Raw genomic sequence first — 8,847 nt, 5'->3', positions numbered from 1 at the left:
CACACACACACAATCCCCTCCCCCCCACACACACTCTTTCCCTCAAAGGTTTCATATTTCATTTTCACTTTCGCATTGTCACAGGTGGGAATGAGCACCTCACTATGCTTCAGATGCTTCTGGATTGTAATTTTGCGATTGTGGTAATATGCAGACGACAACACGTATGTGTACCTGTCCTTTGTGTCCTGGTCAGTGTACCCTTGAGGAACTCATGGCAGTGCAACAGAATGCAATTAATGTTGCTAGTTTCTGGTCAAGTTCTGTTTAACTTGTACATATTTTAATCTAGTATTTTATATTTTAAATGTTATGCTGTATAGCATGCCTTGTTTTAATTGTGGTGCTTCTGACATGAAGAAACAAAACCTTTGCATTAAAAAAAATCAAAATTAAATATACATTGCCACATACTGAATTGCCCCTTCCCCAGATGTTTGAGCCATTGTGGCATGCTCAACAACATGGCATTTCTTTGTTTGAGGTTCCAAAGCATCTTTTGTGCTCCAGCTTTTCTGCATAGGATTTAACACTGTGATAGGAGGTTAATAAGTTCCTTATGGGGAAAATTGACAAGTTGAATCAAAAGCATGTGGGACATTCAAGCTTCTCCATCCTGTGTGACTATCATGACTAAATTTCATTCGCAGGTTCGCTTTAATTGTATTGGCAAAAGAAAAAATATTTTAGATAGTGTATCACTAAAGTACACTAATGCTCCCATGTGGGTGGACAATCAGTCTGACACAGTGCAAAAGTCAGGGGAAGATTCATTAGAAAAGAATACATGCCAATTCAGAGGTAACCCTATTGACCTCAATAGGGTATATACTATATAATCATTGTATGGTCAACGCAAACTGAAATATTGCACATATAAATAGTAATATTGTCTAGTGAACAAACTGCAGCTTACTTGTAGGTAAACATATAAAAGACTGCAGCATAATGCTGGAATATTAATCTTTTTATTTTTCTTCACAAAGGAAAGACAGCCTTAGAAGGACATTATTGAGAATAACTCCACTGACATCTTCCTATTTCTGCACAAATCTCATCAAATTTCATTCTATTAAGCAAAATGGCATAGTAATAATTTTATAAATTTTCAGCCTGTATTTTAATTGTGGTGAATTGCCCTTTTTCTTGCTTCAGAAAAAATGAAATTATAACATCAATCAAAAAGGAAATCATATTAGCATCTCTTGTGATCAATCCTTTCTGAAAATGCTATATCTCCCCTAGGTATAGAAATGTCTGTTATATTAATATCTCAAAATACATTTTACTATTTATATCCTGTATTTCAGCTTAATGCAAGATCTAACAAAAATGTGTATAGTCAAGGCTATGGTCTTCCCAGTTGCAATGTATGGCAGTGAGGGTTGGACCATAAGAAAGGCTGAGTGCCAAAGAATTGAGGCCTTTGAACTATGGTGCTGGAGAAGACTCCTGTGAGTCCCTTGGACTGCAAGGCAATCAAACCGGTCAGTCCTAGAGGAAATCAACCCTGACTGCTCTTTAGAAGGCCAGATCCTGAAGTTGAAACTCAAATACTTTGGCCACCTAATGAGAAGGAAGGACTCACTGGAGAAGAGCCTAATGCTGGGAAAGGTTGAGGGCAAGAGAAGAAGGGGACGACAGAGAATGTGGTGGCTGGATGGAGTCACTGAAGCAGTAGGCATGAGCCTAAATGGACTCCAGAAGATGGTAGAGGACAAGAAGGCCTGGAGGAACATCCATGGGGTCACGATGGGTTGGACACGACTTCACAGCTAACAACAACAACAAGTGGAATAAATTATTTGTTCAATATTTTGACTATTTTTTTTACACATAAAAGTGGTATTTTGATTAAAAGCAGGGTAGTAACTGACATGCATAACTTATCCTTAGGAAATATTGGTGAAAGTTAAGATACACATTGTGGGCAAGCATGAAAAACAATATATAACAGCTTCAGAGGGAGGAAAGTAATTTGACATTACAAAAGTGGCTTCATACAGTATTAATTCCACAAAATATATAAAGAGCATGATTTTGTTTTACTTTTTCTGTACAGGACCTGCCTTTGTTTGTTGCTGTCAACTCTGATTTAAAAATTACTAAGAATTACCATTTAGATTTAAATGCTATGAAATTGTATTACTCACATATTTATTTCAAATTATGTCCAACTCAATTTATTGAATTTACTATCTAGAGCTGCAGTATTACTTTTGGAGCAAGCCTGTTCGTGTACTCCTGAATTTTTCCAAGTGGCAATTCTTGCAAAATCTCCTATGAAGATGATCCAAAACATCTTTTAAAAACAAACCATTGCAATAGTTTCATTTTCCTCTCTTTCAATTTTGTGCAAGGTGCAGAACAAATGGCAGACATTTAATACATGCTGGTCTAATACTTGGCTGAAACTATATATTATAAAAGCAAGCTTCACGGGTTTCTTGCTAACATCTGCAATTTACAGATAGAAAATATTACTACCATTATGATCCTACTGGAGGTTCATTCACCCCTTCTTTTGAGAAAAAAAAATCCTACTTAGTTGGAAGATAAACATGTCTGAATTATCTTTAAGAAAATATGGTTCATTTGCTGTCATCAACGTGATGCATTTTATTCAGTTACAAAGAAATCTCTGGCAGAATGGTCTATACCACACACAAAAAAATTAGAACATTTTTTTATAATCATGAGGTGCCACAGCTACTTACAGCAAGAATAAGAGCAATTCCTTCATTCCCTGCGTATTTTTATATACTGATGATCTTTGCAGTTACCAGCTTTGGGTCAGGTTTGTCACGCATAAATTCAGCAAATGGAAAAGAATGCCTTTTCTTCCCAATGTGCAAGTATAAAGTAAGTTTTCAGCCTTGTTTCCAGACTTTTTATGCAACTGTTGTTCATGGCTGCACAATAGATTTTAGGAGTTCAGAAGAAAATCAGCTACAATTTCATATTTACTTACCTGAAAGTAGGGCTCACTAAAATCAGTAGGACCTACTTCTGAATGGAAATATACTGATTCGTTCTAAGGTACCTGGTGGTTCCTTTATACCTGTAAGCTGTCACATTTACATATTAATTGTCTGATGATCTTAAAACATACTAGTCACTTGGGAAAGGACAGAACAATTTGGTCCTGGAATTATCATCTGAAGTGGTATTTTTCTCCTGGAAACAGAAATGATCAAGAATAAACAACAGATATAATTGTTGTGATGGTTTCTGTTTCTAAGTTTTACAGATTAGCAAGAATGTAAAGTTTGGTGAAAAATTACTGAAGAACTATGAACTCAAATTACATCATGAAACTTTTTTTAAGGTATTTGGACTACCAAATTGATGATTGTTATGAACAGACTGCAACGTATACATTAATAAAAAGAAAAGAAAGGGTTTTTTTTGCCTTTCTAGTAACTTTATCTTTTAACTATTTACTACATGGATTATTTTGAAATATGTTAATATTTTTACTGAACTATAAACTTCCTTCAACATTTTCTATAATATTATGCAGCTTATTATAATTCTATAATATTGGGCAAGTTAAACGCATATGTCTCTTAATTTTAATTGCAATGTTGTTCATTTTACACAATACTTTCAAAAGGCTCAGAAATTCTGTTAACCTTACACTCACCTTAAGCTGAATTTAGTGATTTGCCCTAAGCTACCCAGACAAGCATAAACCAGAATTCATTTTTCTGTCTTGTAATCTAATGTTCTAGTCCCTATATAATACCCATCTCTTTCCTTCTTGATTTATTAACTGTGGAAAATAGGCATATCAGCATAAGTAAAAAATATTTAGGAATATTTGTTTAGCCAGTTTATTACAGTCAAATATTAGAAAAGTTTAATGCATTAGAATAAATAGAACTTAATAATATTCCCTAGAAATCACATACAAGTAGTCCTCGACTTACAACTTTTTGTTTAGTGACCATTTGAGGTTACAACAGCACTGGAAAAAAATGACAGCCCATCCCCGTGGTTATGTGATCAAAATTCAGACACTTGGCAACTGACTCATATTTGTGACGGTTGCAGATCACCTTTTGCAACCTTCTGACAAGCAAAGTCAATGGGGAAGCCGGGTTCACTTCACAATGGTGTTCCTAACTTAACAACTACAGTGATAACAAGTGTGCCAAGAAAGGTCATAAAGTGGGGCACAACTCACATAATAACAGTGTTGCCTAGTAACAAAAATTCTGGGCTCCATCGCAAGGCGAGGACTACCTGTGTAGTACTCTTCTCCATATCAGGAATTTATAGCAAGTCACAAATATTGCTTGAATTTAGCCTAACCTGAGAGGATTTGAAACGCAGCTGGTTTCCAAATAATTTAGTTTCTTTTACTTACCATCAAAGACCCGTCAATCCAAACCATGCAGACAGAATTTCACATGGGTTCCATCATGATTTTAGGGCTTAGAAGGGTGGAAGCCTCAAAGCAATGCTTCTTTTCCCTTTCCTTTGTAACACAAATTTAGTGAGGATATTGAAACATTATCTTGCTTACAGCCCATTAAGGCGCTCTGCTTGTTTTCTTTTCCTGCTGACTGCTAACTATTGAACTCGAATATGCTTTCTGCTTGGCAGTCTGCAGTTGGTTTAGAAATGCACCACTTGCTAAGTTCATCCCGCCAAAAATGACAAGTCAAAGTAATATAGCGGTGCCTTTGCAGTGTCTTCAATTAACTGCGAAATATTGGCCTTTATGTGCCAAATTGCACACTGTGCATTTTCACAGCAAGTTTGCGCCACTGCAATATGGACATACACTGTTGTCTTATGTTGAACAAATTTGGGGGGAGGCAGATGGAGTGTGTACATCAATGTCACTCAGTTTTGTATTAAATGGCAAATTTGCCTGTTATCTCATTAATTTTGCTTCACTGAGACTAGCTTGAACTGAGCTGCATTTTAACTTTACACCCCTTTTTAAAAAGCTTGAGGGAAAAAAACCCCTTAAGCACACTGGGGGAGGGAGGGTGGAGAGAAAATGTCACAGCAGAAAAAATTACCATCCAACATGGTAATGCTAAGTCATGCTAAACTAAATGAACCATGGATTATTTACTGGTAGGCAGCGCCAATGTCCAAATCGGACTTCTTGTACAGATCATCCTAAACCTAAGTGAGATGTGTGAATTCACTCTACATCTAAACAGCATGGGTTCAAACAGTATTCAGAGCCATAAAATAATGTTTGAGTTTAGTTTAGTCTGTTGTATATAAGCTACCATTTTATAGTGAATGTGCAATGTTTTTCTGTGCAGGACCCCAATTTTTTTTTTAATATTGTGGTCTCAGAAAATTGCGGGAGGACATATCAAGGACAAATGGATATTGAATCTGGGGGTCTTTTTTTGTGGGGACCAGTTGATTTTAACGGAGAAATAAGATGTCTTTGGCCTCAGGAGAGTTTAATGCTCTTGTATCTATCTCCATTTAGCAAATTGCATGAAAAATTGCAGCACTGTTTGTGGCTTAGAATCATTTATGATTCCTTTCTTTCTCTTGTTCAAATGACAAGAGATCTCCAGGATTCTGGTTACGATCTTACTCTGAAATGTCTGTTAGCCATTTATTACAGATCCATTTGTTCTGATCAAGGAGCATTTGCTCTGCCATTTGCCATGAGAATATATGGATAAATCTGGCGGATTTTGAGGAAACAGAAATATTCACATCCTCTGATGTAAAATTGTTTTCTCATGAACCTTTAGAACTAAACTTCAATAGAATGGCCCTGTTTCTCATATTACCCAATCTTCCACCAGCTGCTTTCTGATATGGGATGGGAAAGAAATTACCTTCAGCCTGACTCTTCAGTATGGTGCATCATCTTATTTAAATGCTATGTGCTGCAGAGTAATCTGAAGATGTGTTTCTGGGAGCATCATAACTAACAAAAATACTTCCCAAGTTTTAACAAAAATAACGTTGCTATTAGTTCAATGTAATGTCACCTAATGTGTTTCATTGTTATCAGCATGATCGTGATCAGTATTCCAAAGATGGTCAGAGGTTGGTTGGCTGGTTGATTAATTTGCTTGCTTATTTGTTTGTTTGTTTGTTTATTTTTCATGTCTCTAAACCACCCATCTACCACAAAGAGGAATCATCATAGCTCTGTATTTTAGTCATTTCTGGCCATTTATGCTGATCCCATGTCTCTTTGGATAAGGACATGCATCAGCATGCAGTGTCACTGTTGAGTAAAATAGAGTACATGAGCAATTTTTCCATGGCATGTGTTATTTATTGATCTGAAATTATTTGGATTAAATTTAAAGTATGTTGAATTCATTTCCATTATAAATCTCCAGGAATCTCAGCCCATAGATATGTAGTCAAATAGTATATCAGTAGCATAAAGTCTTTTAAAATCATTCCAATCCCCCCCCCCCCATTTTTTAGGTACAGATACGCTGCCTGTCTTTGAGATCACTTTTTCCATGTCAAAAAATCTAAACTTCTGAAATACATTAAAACGTTGAGACATCGTCTGTCTTTTATTTAAAAGCTTCAGAATCTGTAAGCCATCTAAAGGAATCCTGAACAAATCATGAATTAGCATAGAAAACCAGCAAATATTAGGATAAAAATATTCCATTATTGTAAATGTAAGTCATGGCAATCCCTTTCCTTTAATCGTAATGTTAATTTAGCCTTAAAAAAACCCAAAGTGGGCTATTATGGGCTGCATCAACTGCAAAATTTGGGAACAGTTTGCTATTTTTTCCTCTGTTAAATTCCAAAACTAATAAAGTTTCAGCATACTATAACAAGTGAAGTACTCATATCAACAAAGGACTTACTTAGAAGCTGCAGAACTTTAAGAAACTTGTGGTGAGAATCTGAAGATATTTTAGTAATGTGCCATACACATAGGAGTCGAACATGTTTTTCAACTTTATTTAAAAAAAAACACCTCCTTTGCTTTCCTCACAGTGTGCCTTTAAAATCTGTGCAGAAAAGATATATTATACTGTGAATGGGTGAGCTGACTATTACGCTCAAAAGATTTTTGGTTTTTTTAAGAGAAAATCCTATGCATGAATTCAAAACTCTCTAGAAATTCAAATTCAGCCACTATCTTGTAATGAACCTGAAAACAGTGTAATGAGTAATACAGCTGCATTAGGAGCCACAAGAGTGATTCTGGAGAGTAAAGTAAAATGAACTATTGTACTGTGATATTGGTGGCAAGATAAGAAGTTTAAGAGGAGATAGCAAATGCTTTCGCTATTTATATTTTAGTGCATGGTACAAGCCATCAACAAATAAAACTGCCATAAAATATTGTGTGACTTGGAATCCAGGGTAAGTAAACTAGTCTCATTTTCATCCTCCTGTCCAGGTTTTGCTGCAAACAGTCCAAAGTGAGATATCAAAAGAAGTGCCTTTGTACTGTATAATCCACCCATTCTCAAACTTATCATATCATGTGGTTGTTATAGGAAAAATAAAATGATCGTGGGTGTATGCAAAGTCAGGAAAGGCACAATTTGCAACTTCCTATCCCATGCCTTATAACAATGCTCTGCACAAAAGTAGTTAAATTAGAAGACTGTAATATATTTCTTTTCTGAAACCAAAGTATAGCCATTTTTACATTAATTTTCTTTTTACATTTGTTTCCTGGAAATTTCAACCTCTCAAAGCTGCTAAACTTTGCTTCTCTTGTGGTATTAAAAAAATATTCCCAGGCCTTTGTCTTCTGTGTGATTTTTTTTTCTGGACATGGATAAGTGATCTGAGTCCCATGGACTCTTCTATTATTTTGTTTTCTGATGAGAAATCAATCTGTGAAATGTTTTTGTTACCATGGGAAGCATGAGCAGGGTAACCACTTGTGTGAATGTGATGCTATCATTGGTACAGAGCTACATAATGTGTGATGTCATTCTTCCCCTGGGCATGGCATTGAGGTGGGGTTTTTTCCCCCGTGCCTGTATTTGTGTGCCTTCTCTTTTTACAATCCCCTGGTTAAAAAATTAACTACACCAACTTGGATACGTACTCATCATAGGCTGATTACAAATAATTGACCTAGCATGCAGTTAAGGTGAGAAAGCTGGTCTGCTTCTTTTGCACATTAAAATGATGCATAATACATTGATATATATATGGCAATGACTGTTTGGGAAATATTTTGTACCTTTTGTTCCATCATTCCTGATTGACCTGTTTTGTTTCTGTAAGTCTTATGCTGTCTCCATAGGCAGGTAGTCCTCCACTTATGACCATAATTGAGCCCAACATTTCTGTTGCTCAGCGAGAAAGCTGTTCACAGTGAGTTTTGCCCCATTTTACAACCTTTCTTGCCACAGTTGTTAAGTGAATCGCTAACAGGAACATGGTTGTCAAGTGAACCTGGCTTCCCCATTGACTTGGCTTGTCAGAAAGTTGCAAAAGGGGATCACAGGACCCTTGGAGATTGCAATCGTCATAAACATAGGCCGGTTACCAAACACCTGAATTTTGAGCCTGTGACCACAGGAATTCTGCAAAGGTCATAAATGTGGAAAAGTCACTTTTCTCAGTTCCATTGTTAACTTCAAATGGTCACTAAACAAATGCACTACCTGTACTGCTGCATATCAGGTATTTTCCCCCACTTCCTGATTCATGGCTTGGCACAAAAACCAGAGTGTTTTCCCATTACTTATTAAGTTTTCTCCATACCAATAATGTGGAGTTCCTCCTGTTTACTTGAAGTTGTTTTGTCACATATTCTTTCCTAGAAGTCCTAGCAAATCTTTCATTTCACCCACATGACACCAAAACAAACAAAAACACACGTTTTCAGTATAGATCTTAACAATT

Source organism: Vipera ursinii, assembly GCF_947247035.1.
Source record: "Vipera ursinii genome assembly, chromosome: 3".
In the NCBI taxonomy this organism is placed as follows: Eukaryota; Metazoa; Chordata; class Lepidosauria; order Squamata; family Viperidae; genus Vipera; species Vipera ursinii.
This window is presented reverse-complemented; position numbering follows the sequence as displayed.